Below are 17,438 nucleotides of genomic sequence, written 5' to 3' on the forward strand. Positions count from 1 at the left end.
GGTCTGAGTAATAAAGAATCCCTTGCTACAGGTTTTCTGCATTTGGAACTATTTATTTCAGAGAACTGTTACAAACTACTGACCTCAGAAGCTGGACTGAATAGAGGATAAATTATTTCTGCTGGAGCGACAAATACATCGGACCTTTGGTTTGTCTTTGAATACTTTTATTAACCATCACAAAACTCAGAATACTTGGAAGAACAGCTTAATGCCAACATGAACATATAAGCAGCCAATTCCTGTATAGAGCAAGTCTGTAGCCAATGACAGTATGGCACAGTGTCTCAGTATATACCTGTATGGCACAGCTTTCCTGCAATTGTTTACTGTAGAAATGCATTGTACCCTCATTCAGAATATACATATTCAATTGTGTGTGCCTTAGGAGCACACAGGAAAAGCCAACTGCTGTTTAGATGGCAGACAGATAGAAGGTATATTATAAACTTGCCATTGAAATATACTTCTTACATGGAGTTCTTTGTGTTATTAGCTCCTAAAGCTAAAGGAAATATCCCTGAGAGCCCCAGGTCCATTAATTAACTCTGTTCCCTTATCTATTTATTTGCTAATGAGTATGTTAAGATCACTACTTTCCAGTAGCAGCAATAATGTACCTATGGAAATGTTTTCCAGTGATGATTGCCCTGTTTTAAACTCACTGAGATTTCTTCCTTTCTCTAAACCCACTGAGATTTCAAAAGGCTTCAGAGCATGTGAGGGAGGGAGACAGAGCCCTGCAGCCGCAGGGAGGCAAGACTAAACATGGAACCACCACTTGGCATAATTTCTCTCAAAAACATAATTCTATAAACTCTTCAACTTTTTCTGCTGGCTCCCTGAGCACACACAATGCAGGTCTACAGTCCTTACAAATGTGTGTTCTCTCCGTAGCCACTCTTCTAGTTTTGTGAATAAAAGCAGTGTGCTTTTGAGAACAGAACTGAGGAGGAACCCCTTAGAGGTCTCCAACAGTGAATAGAGCGCTGCCAGTCCACAGGCAAAAATCCATTAGCTCCGCGGTACCAGCAAAGAGTCCCCTAGGTCTAGAGAACAAGTCTGTTCTATCTGTCTGTATAGGTTATTTATACCATGCTCATCAGCACCAAGGTGGCACTGGGAGCTGAGCGACCGTTTAAGCTTGAAAAGTTATTATGCCTCCCAAATCCTGGGGGGAAGGGCCCGCCGCCCCCCATTTCTGAGATGTTCACATTTCTCCAAGACAAGCGCAACTTCCTTGCCCCTGTCATTCAGCTCATGAAGCCGTTCATCTCCCCTGACTTCTAAATAACACCATAGTTACAGCTTGACTTCAGCTTATCTGCTGATCAGCACAACCCTTTTCTCAGCAACAAGGTAGGGATTAGAGCTCACAAGTACCTTTGCGTTGCCAACTCCACAATCTACTGTGCAAATCATCCCAGTCTTTGGCTTCTGTTCAGTCTCATCTGACTGAAGTTAATACACCAGTATTAATGTACATCACTAAGTGCTTTTCTGATTGCACACACGCAGATTGGACATGTATAGATCGATATATAGAACAAAAGCATCTCATAGCATCCTGTCCCAGCACTCAATGGGACTAATGTAAAACCTGAGATGTATTTTCCAGGGGTCTATCTCGCTTCTTTTGTTCCAAAGTCCTGGTCCAGAATATGGAGAGAGTTCACATGAGGGCAATGGAGGTAGAAGCGGGCATGCAAAAAATGTCTTTCAAATTTTAAAGTCAAAGGTGTTCCTGACAATATACAAGGATCAATGGATCCCAAAGTGCTGAAGAGCTACAGCAGATATTGGGAGAGAGAAGTTCATCCACCTCCAGCCTTGAACAATAATAGTCTCGGACATGGACTGGAGCCATGTGACACTTACTTGCAAATTACTCTATACATATATGTAACATGCCTCTGCAAAAACGGCAGGGCCTGATTCTTGGTAGGTAGCAATTCATCTGATGTAGTGAAATCCCTGGGTGGTATAAAACTGGCATAGAGAGGTCTATGCCACCTATTCCTTGCTGAGCATATAAGGCATTCCTGGGTGGGATAGAGAGCATGGCTGGGGGTGGGAGAAGGCATGGCCAGAGTGCAATGCAGTCCAGCAATCCCTGGCCAATAGATCGATCCCTTTGGGCCCATTCCAACCAGCACAATTCAGCACAGTCCTTAGGTTGCTTTTAGGAACACCAGGGGTCCTGTGCTAAGCCCAGTCCAGGTCTTGAACAGCATACAACTTGGCCTGATCCATGGGTCTTGCCCAGCATCTGATAAAATGCACAGAAATGGGGGTTTGAAGTAAAAACAAACCTAAAAACACATCAGAGAATGCATATCTGTTCTCATTATCATCACCACCACCACCACCAGTCTCATCACACATCTAAGGTACTCAGACATCATGGTGGTGGGCACAGTGAAAGAAAGGAATATTTCAAGAACTAAAGAAAGACTTCTCCCCACTGGAGACATACTTTTATTTTCCTCCCCAAAGTACATCAACCATTTGCACTTGGAAATAGGAAAATTATGCTCTCATGCCATCTTTCCTTTCAGCAAGCTCCTGGCTTCATACAGTTATTTATCTGCTGATAACAGGTAAATCAAATATGATTAAGATAACTAAAGACTTACAGTCAGCAGCTAGTTGTCAGCATCCCTTCTCTTAACTAAGGGATTCCAATCAACAAAATATGCCTCTTTATCTTCAGATATATGGGTTGCAGGATAAGTATTCTTGAGTATATTCTAACCAATATATCAATTCAGTTATACCTTAGCTTTTGTGTGTGTGTAACTTTATTGATTCTAAACCACTACAGTGTGTAGTGTCTGTATAACCTCAGATGATGCATCCCAGCCAGGAAAGCAGGATCCTTAAGCATCTGATGGATCAATAGCTTTCATAAACCAGACTGAAAAATAGGGAAGAGTAATAATGGCAGCAGAAGTGCCAAGCTACACCCACAGAAGAAAAATAATTTGAGGACGACCAAATGGCAGCATTGATCAGACAGCACTATTTTCCCATTTTTATTTTTCTCTGCAAAATTATTCAGCTCACCCAGGACAATACAAGGTTTTATTTAAATGGAAGTGCAATTATGTGCAAAATATTGTGTTGCTGCTCATTGCGTTTAGAGGGTGCTAGTGCTCCTTTGAGATAACCCTTGATTTGATTGTGACCAGAAGACTGTAAATCTAAGGAAGCATGGAAGGGCCATGGATGTGAGGGAGTTCCTAGTGGGAGGGTTGCAGTGAAGGTTCTGTGCATCGCCTGTCTGTCTGAGAATGTTTTTGGATGAGGAGAATCATCCTTGCTTGCCGTGAATCCTCCTCCCTCACCAACACAATACAACAGTAAATCCAGATCCATTTGTCTCTTGCATCTACATAGCTATTTGTCTTTGACCTTTGCAGCGAATGCTTGATGGACCATTCATACCATTGACAGTGTGGATGGGCTGCTATTATGGGACTTGGCATAAGCATAGATTTTGTGACATGCTGTGGAGATCCCAGGGAAAATAGCATCCATGAGACATATCAACTCTTCCAAGAATCCAACCAACATTGTGGTTATGACATTCTGAAAACAAGCTGAATCAAAAGAACCTTCTAGTGAAAAACATCATTATCGATCATAGTTGTTGTAAGGGTCTGGTACTGTTCAGATAGCAGTGTTTGGTAAATAGCCCTGGGTAAGAGGCTTGGCTTGCAGAAATGGACCCAGCATGCCAGTTTTTATGGGATGAACACCACAATGCTAGGTAGGAGACATTTTTTCTCCCACAAGCACATTGTTAACCATGCACAGCAAGCACAGCACTTGAAGATGCAAAGATATTTTTAGACCTAATGGCTGGAGAGCCAAGATGTGACCTGGACTGGCTTGTTAATGTCTAGATTCTAAAGGTGGCATAATTCCACAGAGACTTGCTATCCTGGACTGACAAGTATCTATCGCAAAGGCTGCATGAGTTGTGTTTTGTGCTTAGAAATAAGCATATGCCATTCTTGGTATCAGAGAGGGGGCATCTTCTGTAGTTACTGTGTCTATGACAGATAGCTATATGTGCCAAATAGTTTGAGGCCTGAAGTTCTGCGCCAGATATGCCAACAGTGCCTGTAACCTGGAGCTAAGATGTAGTCTAGCAAGGCATCTATTAGGCAGCCTGTCAAAAAGTTATAGCAGTTTAGTGAGTCCTGCAGCAATCAGTGTCCATTGGATCCTTCATCAGGTTCTACAACATGACTGCCATGGACAATTGGTTAGTTTGAGGCAGCTGGTGAATTTGCTATAGCATGCCAGCTACCTGTTAACGGCACCAAGAATAAAAGGGGTATGAGGAGCTGGCCTACACAAGAGTTGTGTTGTTGTCATTTGAAATTCATTTCAGATTCAGGGAGTAAAGTGGGTTTATATGCAAAAAGTTAGCATGGAAGTCATCATAAGGGTAAAAGCAGTTCAGTTGTGAACTTTTAAGTAACTAGCAGGGCAGTTTCATTTATAGATGTCTCATTATTTTCGTTGGTGGCTCTGTCTAGTGAACATGACAATTAATTAACAAGAAATAACCATTGTTTCCCAAACTTCATACAACATCTACATAGAGTTTTGGGGCTAAGGCTCAGTTTGCTTCATCCTATGTTATATAACCCAGTTTAGCTGTCTGTACTCTAGAAAACATACCTGGCTTTTAGGAAACAGGGCTCCATGTCCTTGTCACAGCCAGAAGTTGTACTGGCAATATTTTCCTGACTGAGCTAATGTATTGTTTCCCTTGTATCTCTGTGGAGATTCACCGTGACTTCATGCTGTCCAATCTTACAAGAGAAGTTCCTCCATTGAGCTCCATCTAGAGAAATGAACCTATAAAATCTGATCTCTGACCTCCATTGCGTCAATCCTGTCTGTTCCATTGAGCTGTAAAAAATGAAGGAGACCCTGCCATCTGTTTAGAGTTTGCTTTGAAAAGAAAGAGAAACCAATCTTCCTGGACAACATCTCCCTGAACCTGTTACTCATCTGCTGATCCTCTGCAACCTTGGCACAAGAAGCAACTCAGTAACGATTTTTCAGAAAACCAGAATCCATAGGAGAGCCCACTTTACAATTATTCTTCAGTTACATCGGTAATTTTAACTGAGGTTAGCTGATCCTGTACGGTAATTGAAGCCAGGAGGTCTATGGCAGCTGCACTGTTATTATCACCATATGCCATTGGAAAAACAATGGGTGATGGCTGTCTTTTAAAGTGGTTTTCAGGCTTCTCAGGTATGGCAGACGAGGGAAATTGACAGACAGAGGAAGAGAGAGAGAAGAATGTACAGACAAATGAATAACAAAATAAGATAGCTCTAGTCAGACAGAAGAGCGAGACAGATGGACAGTTAGAAAAAAGCACATGGCTAATGAGAAATGGATCTGATTTTAGGACTGAATTCTCACTCCCAAAATGTTGGGGTCCTATTCACCCACCGTAACCAGCTGGACTCAATGATTGTTTCTCATATTCAGCACTGAAAGGACAGAGCTTATTATTTCTATAGGCTGCTCATATGCTGGGAGGACCACACCCTATAATGCTGACCAATATTGTCTCATTTTAACATGTACTCCCCTCTTTGTCTATATGTATCTGTTTTCTCTTATGCTTAGATTGTGAGCTCTTTGGCGTTCTTTGTCTCATGTTTGTTCAGGACATAGCACTATGGGCTCCTGGTCCACGAGTGAGGCTCCTGGGCACTACTGCAATACAAGTAATAATATTGATAATAATAATTCTAACTTAGATCTACACACCTCCTGCAACAAAAATGATTTAAATTAAAAACAATTTCCTCACTCCCTTACCGTACTTGGGAGCCCCTGCTGTTGACATAGCTGGGTATGTGGATGTCAGTAGCTCAAATTTTCAATGCTGGCTATCAGCCAGCTTGCAAATACAAGGCCTACAAAATGGCCATTGACTACCCATTGTTGCCACCCTAGTAAACAAGCAGCTGTGCAAGCTCTGCCACTGTATGTAAGCAACATGAGAGACTCTGTACTGAAGATGCAGCTTGGGCTGCATGTCAACTTGTTTGCATATTTAGCTCCTTGCAGAAATGATCATAGTCTCTGCGTGATAATCAGCTTTTACCCAAAACCTGAAAAAAATCAAATCTGTGTGTCTTCATTCTACACATAGAAATATTTGGAAACGAGAAACTGCTGTTGCAGTTATTTCACCCAGTTTTATAGGGTGAACGTAAAAGCTGATTGTACAGTGGAATACATAGTTGTGTAAACATACAGAAAAGAAAGCAACATATACCTCGAGTCAGACAGGCACATTAGACAGGTGGAGACAGTAGATATTCAGGTAGAGGGCTCACATTTGCCCTGATTACTCCCATGCAGCACCACTGAATTCAAAAGAGTTGCACTTGTGTAATTAAGGGCTGAATTGGGCAAATAGAAGATTCTTGGATTTCCTTGTCAAAGCTGCTGAATTTGCAACTGCATTGTGGGGACCCATAATTTATACCATTATTTGGACCTTAAAATGTGATTCAAGTAAAATGGACTGTGTGTGTGGAATGTCTTCTCCCTGTGTGTCCTGGAGGTGTATCGTTGATTCTGCTGAGATAAATAAGCTTTTGCCTCTTTCAGCACCATACAGATACAGAGAAGCAAGCTGGATTTCATTCCTCTTCCTAACTCAGTAGCAGGGTTGCTGGCTGAATTTCAACTACAGAATCTCTGATGGTGTGAAAAAGTGGAGAGAACTCAGTAGGTTTCTTAGATCCCACAGGATTCTGGGACTCTGGCTCTGAGGTTAAAAATGATGGCGCCAACTAGATCTGAATTAGTGGAGAACAAATTGGTATGGATACCCACAATGCTATTTTTACAGTCACGTTTCAGGCTATGGGCCCGCTTCTTCTCTCACCGTTCCCATTTTGCACCCTGCTGATGACTTACTTCTCATTTATACTGGTGCAAATGAGAAGAATGTCAGGCCTGCCAGCTGTACTTTAAGCAGTTGGCCAGCTTTGCAAAGGGATCCCTGGGCAGAGCCATACCTCACAATCCTTAGCACTGCATTGGGCTAATCTCCATTCCTCCCACTGTTTCAAATCTTAACTCTCATGGTATATAGTCTACTCAGCAAATTCTCTTTCTGCAGGTAGTTTTTGATCTTGGATGATAGGATCACAGTGCCAGGATAGTTATTTACAGCACCCTCTACTGGTGTTCTGGTGGGATAACTCTCAGTGTAGCAGCAGGGCAGAAATAGTGTAGACTCACTAACAGGAAATCAGGCTATAAAATATTTACTTTTTTTAATTATTATTTTTAAGGATGTTTGAGAACAGTGCATGGAATTAAGCAATTATATGTTTCAAATCTGGGGAACATTCCCCTGTAATCAGGTTAAAATAATTTGCTGGCAAGTCCCATTTTGGGCCTAAACTACATGTCAAGATCCCTTTAATGTCACAATAAAACCAAAAACAAAACAAGAGGAAAACACAATACAATGATTACTTTTCCTGGAATTATAAACAGCAGCAATTGCAGAGATTTTGCAGTAATGAAGCCCAGGCCTGGTCTGGTCTGCTGTCATTTTGGGTACTGCTAAGATGCAATGTGTTTTCTATTTGTGCTGTTCTCCATTTCCATTCAAAGTATGGGTGAGTCTATCTCAGGATCTGGTGTGCAGGGCCTTCTCCTTCCTCCAGCGTGGGTGAAAGGATGCTGCAGCAAGAGCTTAGACAAACAAACATGGGTGGGATGCGAGAGGGCCTTTCAGGATTTGGATTTCACTCAGCAGTAAACAAACATGCTCTCCATTTAGGGATGAGCGAAGCTGGAGCACTAGCGCTCCATGGGTATCCAATATCGCCACCTTCAAAGGTTCAAAAATTGTGAGTCAGAGCCCCCAAAAATCATGATTGCCCCTTAAATCATGAGATTTTCAAATAAACACTATGCTGTGTGTTTTGATCTGGCTTTTGATTTTTGAACTGACCTTCCCCACTCCCCATGTATGTGTGTGACTATTTGTCTCAGCTTTCCCAGATACATTGAGTAAGGTGACTCTGACCCCTGGTGCAGGGGCTCTCACCCCAGGGTTGCCACCCGTCCAGGTGTTCCCAGGAACATCCCTTTTTTGAGGTAGGTGTCCCAGGATTCCTGGAAGTTTTTCCAGGACATTAAAAGTCCCAGGTTTTGTCACCGCCTGCTCCCCAGCCTTTGGCCCACCTTTCCCACTGGGTTTCCCCTTTCTACAAGGGGGTGCCCTTGGTTTGGTTCCCTGCTGAATCTGTGCCTTGGAAATAGGAGGGAGCATGGCCCATCTTGGAGTAGGGCAAGGGGTTGCTGTGTCTTTTGGGGATCACCCAGACCAGTAGCGGATTCTTGTTACCATCTGACCTGTAACTTCAGTCTGCCTTAATGGTGTGCTGCTACAGCTCAGATCCCTGCACCAGTACAAACATATGGGCTCACCCTGGCTCTCACCAACCTTGTTACTCCTTGCAGGGTGACACCAACAGCCCTTCCATCCTGAGTCTCCCTGAATCCATCCTTCCAAGTTCTTAAGTACCAGACACTCGGACCATTCCTTTCTGGTTTGTCACCCCTGAAGGTGTGTAACTAGCCCCCCAGTTAGTTCACTTTGGCATACACGTTCCACACAGTTTGCACAAGAGAGTTTATTTAATATCAAAACCACAGATTCAAAGAAGAAATAGTAAGGGAAGCAAACATATACAAGATACACTGAAAATAAACAGTAAGATGCAACATCAGGCTATACATGTCTATATTAGATAAGTTTCCCAGTGTACACCCTAGCAATAAGGGAGATCCAGCATTTTATGGGCAGCTTCCCACCTAGAGGCTGTCCCTCACAGTTTCAGGATGCATTTCTCTAAAAACACTTTCCCATTTTAAAAGGGTTTGCAGTTTTTCCCCTTTAGTCACTATAGGTAAATCCCCAGTTATCTCAATGTCTTTCCATTAACTCTAATGGCCCATCATTGTCTTTTCCAGGATTTTACAGTGGATTGTTACTTGAGGTCAGTTTTGTGTAAACACTTGGCTTGTGAAGTGTCTCTCTATGTCTGATCACTCACTGCCCTGATGTGAAGTGGATCAGAAGTTCATGAGCACAATTCTGAGCACACAAATTCATAAATTCAAAGCAGAGCTGTATCTCATATCTCATACTGAGTTTAGAACACTGCAAGCTTTCATAAAATATATTTTTACACTGTGTAAAATCAGTTGATTTAACTGTATATTCTGCGGGTGTACACCTTTTTTTCTCCCCTTGGGGTATCCTGCGGAGGGTCCGGTGCTCTGTGGCTCCGGTGGAGCTGCCGCAGTCATGCCTGCGGGCGGTCCACCGGAGCCACGCGAGCAGTCTACCGTCAGCAGGCATGACTGCGGCAGCTCCACTGGAGCCGCGGAGCACCGGACCCTCCGCAGGCACCACTGCGGCAGCTCCACCGGAGCCACCTGCCGCTCCCTCCAGCAAAACGGCGCCCACCAATTATTCTGGCGCCCTAGGTGATTGCCTAGGCTGTCTAAATGGTAGCGCTGGCCCTGGGTATCTGGACCCTGATTGTCACAGCACAGGCATTGCCTATCAGAGGCTAGGGCTGAGAAAACCTGGGTATTCTCCTCAGGCCTGGGTTGAGGGGAGGTATGCATGGCCTGTCGATGGCTCGGTGGGGAAAAGCAGTACCAGGCCTTTGTACACTGGGCCTAATGATGACTTGGCACTGTGCCCTCATGCTTCTCAGTGCATCACCACATGAGGGGAGGAGGGAGTGGAGTCTCTGAACTGCTATGCTATTTCCGCTCTTCACTCTCCTCTTGGGAGATTGGTGTTGGCTCCTGAGGGAAGGGGGAGAAAGCACCAACTGCTTCCTGCACTAGCCCTGATTGTCTGCCTTCACCGCTGCACTTTCTCCTGGGGAAGAGCAGCCAATCATTCTTTCCAGGAGGGACTGAGATTTGCTGGAGGGCTGGACGTACACTCCTGTCACTATAAGTCTGGCTTCAGCTCCGTGACCAGCAAAAAAATCTCACTGAAGTCTGTCAGAGTATTTCTAAGGACTTTATATCAAATCCTTATACCATGTTCATCACTGTTGTATCTATCCTGTCTGCCTGCCCATTCCTCACTGGATAAAAACAGAAAGTTCCACCTTCTGACACTCCTGTGTGATGTCTCTACAGGAAACTCTACCTCTTGCTTTATTAAAAATATGCTACAGTATTCAACAAACATAGCATAGAGGTATAACAGGTGTAATATTTTGGAATCTAAGTGTAGAATATTGTAGTTCTTTGTACAAAACCCAAAGACCATGGTAATACATAGAGTGGATCAAATAATGCAAACAGTTATTCACATATATTTTTGCAAATATGCTCAATGAGTTCACTCTGCTGTTATTTTTGGGGTCAGATTATTCGAACAATCCTTCATTTATTCATATAAAAGGTTCAGACAATGTCAACGATTTCATTAATTTTAGCAAAAATGTTGTACTAGAACAGGGATTGGCAACCTTTGGCACGCAACCCACCAGGAAAATCTGCTGGCGGGCTAGGACAGTTTGTTTACCTGCAGCATCCGCAAATTCGGCCGATCGCAGCTCCCACTGGCTGCGATTTGCCATTCCAGGCCACTGGGGGCTGCGGGAAGTGGCGTGGGCCAAAGGATGTGTTGGTCACCCTTCCCATACTAGATTTGGCCTGTACTAGAAGGTTCATTATTTGTTATACCCTATTTTTTATTTTCCTTCTTAAAGAGCTTCAAGTCGTCCAGTCAAGGAACAGAAACAATACCATGTACCTTAGGTGACCAGTCATGCACCATCCAACTGCATCTCCACACAAAGTGAAAGTCACAGTGGGGTCATGTTCTAAAAGAGCTGTAAACAATATAACCAGTAATTGAAGTGAGCAGTTTGCGAATACCCTCTGGTTGAAATTTGTTTGGCTGAACTATTGGGCAAATTGTTTTGAGCAACAAATAGATTTTCAGGAATCAGGATCAATTCATGAAGGCTGCATGAATAGAGAAAATGGGTAAATGAGGTGAAAAACATATTTGCAGGGAGTAATTTGACAAACTCTAGTGAGGCAAAAGACAATAGGCCTGAATATTTATCTGTGAAATGTGTTTTTTGGCTCTCAGGTTGCTCTCTTGGCCTCCCAGTGCTGCACTGTGGGCCCCTGATCCATGAATATGGAACCCAATTGGGTGACACCTGTCCTTACTCCTTCCTGGTCCCTCTCTGACCAGGCCCCATTCTGTCTCTGCCCTGTGTCCTTTCTGCTTTTCTGCTCAGTTCCAGGTTTGCTTCAGCGTAGCGGAAGCTGATCAGTTTTCATTTCCCTTCTCTTCAACTCTTCTTACCTTCTGTATGGGGCAACAGTTGTGCCTTCCCAACCTTCTGGGACTGCTCCCTCCCTGCTTGGCTCTCACAGAGCACTCCTTGTTCTATCACCTGTGGCAGAGTGGGGAGATGGGAAACCCACCCTGAGAAGTGAATGTGGTAGCACAGAGGAAGCGTGGGACATGGCCAGAGATAAAGCTCCAGGACAGATATCCTACAACTGCAGAACACTGGAGAGCAGAGGAGGGTTCTCTTTGATTCCTCCACAGGAAAATGACAGAAGGTTCCAAGTCATGCTGCCATTCCTCAGAAGAGGCAGTGAGGGAGCCAGCACACATTGACCCCAGAATCGGAGAACCCCCTTCAGGCTGGCCTGGTGGGGAGAGGAGGAAGGGAAAGAGGTGAGGGAGTGGGATGTGCCAGTGCAGTGACACTCAGAGGTTTGTGGCCTCCCCACTGGGAATTGGAGCACAGCCACTTGGGAAGGGAGCAGGCCAGGGACCTGTTTGTGTTACTGTCTGCAGCAGAAAGCAACAAAGAGTCTTGTGGCATCTTTAAGACTAACAAATGTATTGGAGCATAAGCTTTCGTGGGCGAATACCCACTGCATCAGATGTCTGACGAAGTGGGTATTCACCCACAAAAGCTTATGCTCCAATACATCTGTTAGTCTTAAAGGTGCCACAAGATTCTCTGTTGCTTTTTACAGATCCAGACTAACACGGCTATCCCTCTGATACTTGTCTGCAGCAGCTGATCCAACACTGCCCCCCTTCCAACCCCCGCCACAGCACATTTTTAATAGGATCCCAGCTGGGTCTCGGCTTGTGTTTATTTAACATGCAAGTTTTGGCTGTTTGCTGATTAACCTTGCCAGGCAGCCAAACCATTTCCAAATTTCAAAATAACCAGGGCCACAGCAGCAGCATTGCCTGTGGACAGGGGAGCTCAATCTAACTCACATATTCAAATCCTGAATTCAGGAGCCCTCAATACAGCTTCAGCTGGGATGGGACTCAGCCTTTCTGGGGAGACCTGCACTGCATTATCCTGGATCAGACACTGTTAGGAGCAGGGAATGGATGAGATTACCAAGTGGTAACTCCTTCCATTAATGATACTAGCATTTCTGCTACAGCTGTGGCTGAACATTCTACTGGTCTCATAAGAGAACTGACCTTATTAGGTTAGTTCAGTGCACACAGAGCGACACCCTTCTCTCAGTCTCACTGGTGTAAATACCAAAGAACTGCACTGACTTCAGACTAGATACTCCAGATTTACACCTATGTAAAATGAGAGCAGAACAGGGCCAGTTCTCTCCAAAGCAGGATCTTTCAGTGGCTCAGCATATTGCTCTATGGATTTCCACCTTATTGTTTTCTTTGAAATACTCCAATGAAATGTCCCAGGCAAGTGTTTCTCCTGGATTTTTAGTGTCTGGACTCAGATCTTTTGGCAGCTCCCACTGAAATTTTATATTTCCTTCTTTTTCTCTCTCTGAAGTATGAGAAAGAGAAGGAGAATGAAAAGAAAAAAAAAGGAAAAAGAAAAGGGAGGGCAAAGGAAAGAGCAAGGAGGATGGCACACATTTTCTGCAGAACAAGCACTGGTGATTCTCAATGTTCCATTTAAAAGAGGTACCATTCCTGCCTCTGAGACTTTCAGTACTTCCCACCCAACAGCCATGCCACTTTGTGCTCCCATCTCATAAAATGACACAAGTTCAAGCCTAGTTGGATTTGGTCAGCATTTGGATGGGAGACTTCCAAGGAACAGCGGTGCAGGAAGTGGTGTTGCTGATTCAGTTAGTGGCTGTCTTCCCTCTATTGGACCAATGCCCAGCAGCGTGTTAGAGGTTGCTGAGTGTCTGGAAGTACCATATGTCACATGAGATGTACCGCTGAGATCCTGACCACTTGTGGTCACCTAAGCGTCCATGGCAGGTCATTACATTCTGCCTGCCTAAGTTCCTCCTGCAATTGTATAGGGCATTCTTCTCCACTTCCTGTCCTAGCCCATTTGGTGGTGTCACCCTATTACTGTTAGCAGCTGCAGCATTTTACCACAGAGGGACCATCTGCTCAGTGTGCAAAGGCAGACAAAAAAGCCAGTAGAAAGTTAGGAAGAGTTAAGAAAGGGACCAATAATAAGACAGAAAATATCATAATGCTTCTATATAAATCCATGGTATGCCCACATCTTGAATACTGAATATAGATGTGGTCACCTCATCCCAAAAAAGATATATTAGAATTGGAACAGATTCAGAGAAGGGTAACAAAAATGATCAGGGGTATGGAACAGCTTCCATATAAGGAGAGATTAAAAAGACTGGGACTTTTCAGCTAGGAAAAGAGACGACTAAAGGAGGATATGATAGATGTCTATAAAATCATCACTGGTGTCGAGAAAGTGAATAAGGAAGTGTTATTTACTCCTTCCCATAGCACAAGAATCAGGTATCACTCCATGAAATTAATAGGCAGCAGGTTTTAAAACAAACAAAAGGAATTACTTCTTCACACAATGCACAGCAATCTGTGGAACTCATTGCCAGGGGATGTTGTGAAGGCCAACAGGGTTCAGAAAAGAACTAGATAATTTCATGGATAATTTCAATGGCTATTAGCCAAGATGGTCGGATTCTTAGTGTCGCTAGCCTGTTTGCCAGAAGCTGTGAGTGGATGATGACAGGGGATGGATCACGCAATGTTTGACTGTTCTGTTCATTCCCTCTGAAGTATCTGGCATTGGCCACTGTTGAAAGACAGGATAATGGACTAGATGGACCTAGTATGACTGTTCTTATGTAGATGGTTGCATTTCACTAATAGGTGAGTGATTCCCCTGTACTTTAATCCCACCTACCTAACAAGGATGAGGTTTCATTTTCATAAGACTCGTAAATGCACAGTGTAGTTAACTACAAGAACTAGGCAAAATCTATGAAAAAAGTCTTTGATTACGTGGCTTTTTGATGCAGTGGGAAGATAGCGTAGCCCACGTTCCTTGGCAGAATCCAGGCACAGAGACAGTTAAGCAAACCAGATGAGGATCTGGTCCCATCTACTACTAGGACCCACATGCATAATCTTTGTGTGAATGTGCTCCAAGACAAGTTCAGCTCTTTACCCACTGGCTTAATTTTTCTTTCACTGATGCCACAGGAATCAAGGTGTGTGGAAGGAAAAGTGTTTCCATTTTCTAAAGTACCTTTATTCTGCTTATCTGCTTCCTCTTCCTAAACTGCCTCAGAGCTTCAATGCCCCAGTGGTCTCCTCAAGCCCTCTTCTTGATTATAAGAGTTACATTGCCTGGTTATGAAGCAAAAGCATGATTTATGTTGCCAATCACAACAACTATCCAATGCAGTTTGAGTTTCTAACGCTGCACACTGAATACTCACAGCTCATTGTTGACAATCAGTCCACAGAGTAAATAACATTCACTAAAAAAAATGAGTCCTGATGTCCCTGAGTAACTAATGAATCGGTACAGATTGTGATCTATTCACTCACAAGCAAACTGTGAGCAGTGTAGGAGGCAAAATTCCTTCAGTAAATTTTTTGTCATGGATTATTCACTCAGCTCAACTCGGGAAGATAGCACAAAACTGAAAAAAAATGCCCAGTAAAGAATTAGTTATGCATGGTAAATTCTCCATTGCTTTGTCCAGTCTGGTTCAAAGAACTTAAGCAATTGCGTTTACACCCTCTCTCCTTTGGAGACAATTCCACAGTCCTCACTGTTAGGAAATGTTGCCAAGTGTTGAGTCTAAATTTTGTCCCTTTTATTCCGAGCACATCTTTTCGATTCACCCTAAATTATCTTTCTTCCTCCTTAGTGTTTACATCCTTCAGATCTTCCTAGATAGTTATTATGTTCCCTATTATTCTTTGCATAGCCAAGCTATAGGTATTTAGTTCTTTCAATCTTTTCCTATAAGTCAGTCTCTTCTGCTCCTTAATCATCTGTGGTGTTCTTCTCTGACTTCCCTCCAATTTGTCTAAATCTTTCTTGTTTATGATTCTATGATCTCATTTAGCATTTGATTCCCAGCAAAAGTAAAAGAGTGCTTGATTGTTTTTGCTGACGACTGAAGGAGACATGAATTGCTGCTCAGAAAACAGTCCTTGAGAAACCGATATATGAAAGAAAAAATAAAGGAGGCTCCATCAGGCAGACAAATACACAGATATATTGCGTAGACTAGTGCTGGCTAGATTGAATCTCAGAAGTGTGGCTGGTACGTGATGACAGTAATAGCTGCCGCTATTAGAGTGTTTAGCTTTTAAACAGAAATGTGAGTTATAACTCAGGCCCCTGAATAAATCACAGGGCCGTGAAAATCTCACAAACACACACCTGCACAACAAAGCAATATGAAATTCCCTGTCCTCAGTGAAATAGCGCAAGAGCGGCTTCTTTTGATTAGTGAAAAATGTGTGTTTGAGTCAGATCCAGCAATTTTGGTCCTGGGCAGAGCATTGGAGACCTTTGGAAAATTTATAATCTTCTTTTAAAGAGTCGTTTGAATTGCTACCTGGTATCTCGGTATAGTGTTTGTGGGCAAGGCGACACACCAGAGCAATCTTAACTCATTAGCAGTCTCCCATCTGGTATGTCCTGCACCTCACTGGGGCTGAGATTCACACCTGGAACAATTGTCACTGGATAAATTCTTCAAACCCTAGTATCTTAAATTAAACTCCTAAATCCATATTTTGGCACCTCAAAAAAAGTGTTCTGGTTTTCATTGTTGCTGAGCTCCCATAACTCCCACTACAATCAACAGGAGCTGCAGATCCTCAGCACTTCTGGAAATCAGGCTACTTTTATTCAGGTAACTAAATATTAATTTAGGAGCCTAACTTTAGACATCCAGATATGCAAACATTGGCTTATGGGTGGACCATGGGAACCCTCCTGGCAAAGCTGGCCTCCGCTGCCATCATGCTTGCAACTCTCTTTCTCTCACTCTCTGTGTAATCATCAGTGAAGTTGCAAGCAGGTCCTCAGCATCCCCTTAGACGCTGCTCACCTGGACACTGTAAACAACCTCTGAGACCAAAGTGGGGAGCTTTGTTTTCATCTTGGCTGATCTCATGCCTGGAATCATAATGAGTGGATGGAAATAAAGGGCCTTGGGTGACAAATATGTCCTTCTAGCTAGTGTCTCAACAAGGTCTCTCTCACTTAGCATCCATGGGCCAATGAGCTCAGCCTGGAAATCTCCTTTGACAGAGTTTACTCTGACTGCTTCATTTGGAGGCTTAATTCATCATCGCTCCAGAGAAGCCAGGTCTGGGACACTAAAGCTCTTAGAATTTGCAGCAGTAAATATATTTCCTCGAGTGGCGCTGACAGACTGCAGCCCCCTGCTTAGACTCCTCGTTTCCATGGGTCTGGAAGTGAGCAGCCATAAATCTGCTGCAAGGCATGCGGAATGGCTAAAGTGCAACATCTGCTTGTTGCTCAAAACCCAGGTAAACGATGGGCCCTGAGCAAGTGACAGCAGCAACGGTGTGGAGAGAGTAGGACCATCCTACTTTTACAATTTTTTTAGCAGGTTTACTCTCTGTGTGTGAACCTGTTTGTGTGTGCGTGTGTAGGTGCATGTGTGTGTTTATAAGAAGGGGCGCATGTGTGTTTGTGTATGCCTGCATGTCTGGGTGTGAACATTTGTCTCTGTGTGTGTGTGTAATAAAATTAAATGAACGGGGGAGCAGAATTTTAGGAACGAAGAACAGAATCTCTGGAGTCAAACTATCAGTCAAGAATGCTGGTTCCAGACTGGAACAAACTCCCCACATTTGCGATCTAAAATAATTCACACATGAAACTGGGGAGATGGGGCTGTTTCCCTCTGGGAAGAATGCATCTTCTAGTGGATCCCTGCAAAGAACATACAGCAGCTCAGAAGGATTTCCATTTAAATATTCATTGGCAAGATGCCCTTATAAAGCTGCTGACGCCTCCTCCAAAGCTTTGAAAAACATGCTAATGAATTAGAAACAATAGGGT

The sequence above is a fragment of the Gopherus flavomarginatus genome, chromosome 8 (assembly GCF_025201925.1).
Source record: "Gopherus flavomarginatus isolate rGopFla2 chromosome 8, rGopFla2.mat.asm, whole genome shotgun sequence".
Classification (NCBI taxonomy): Eukaryota; Metazoa; Chordata; order Testudines; family Testudinidae; genus Gopherus; species Gopherus flavomarginatus.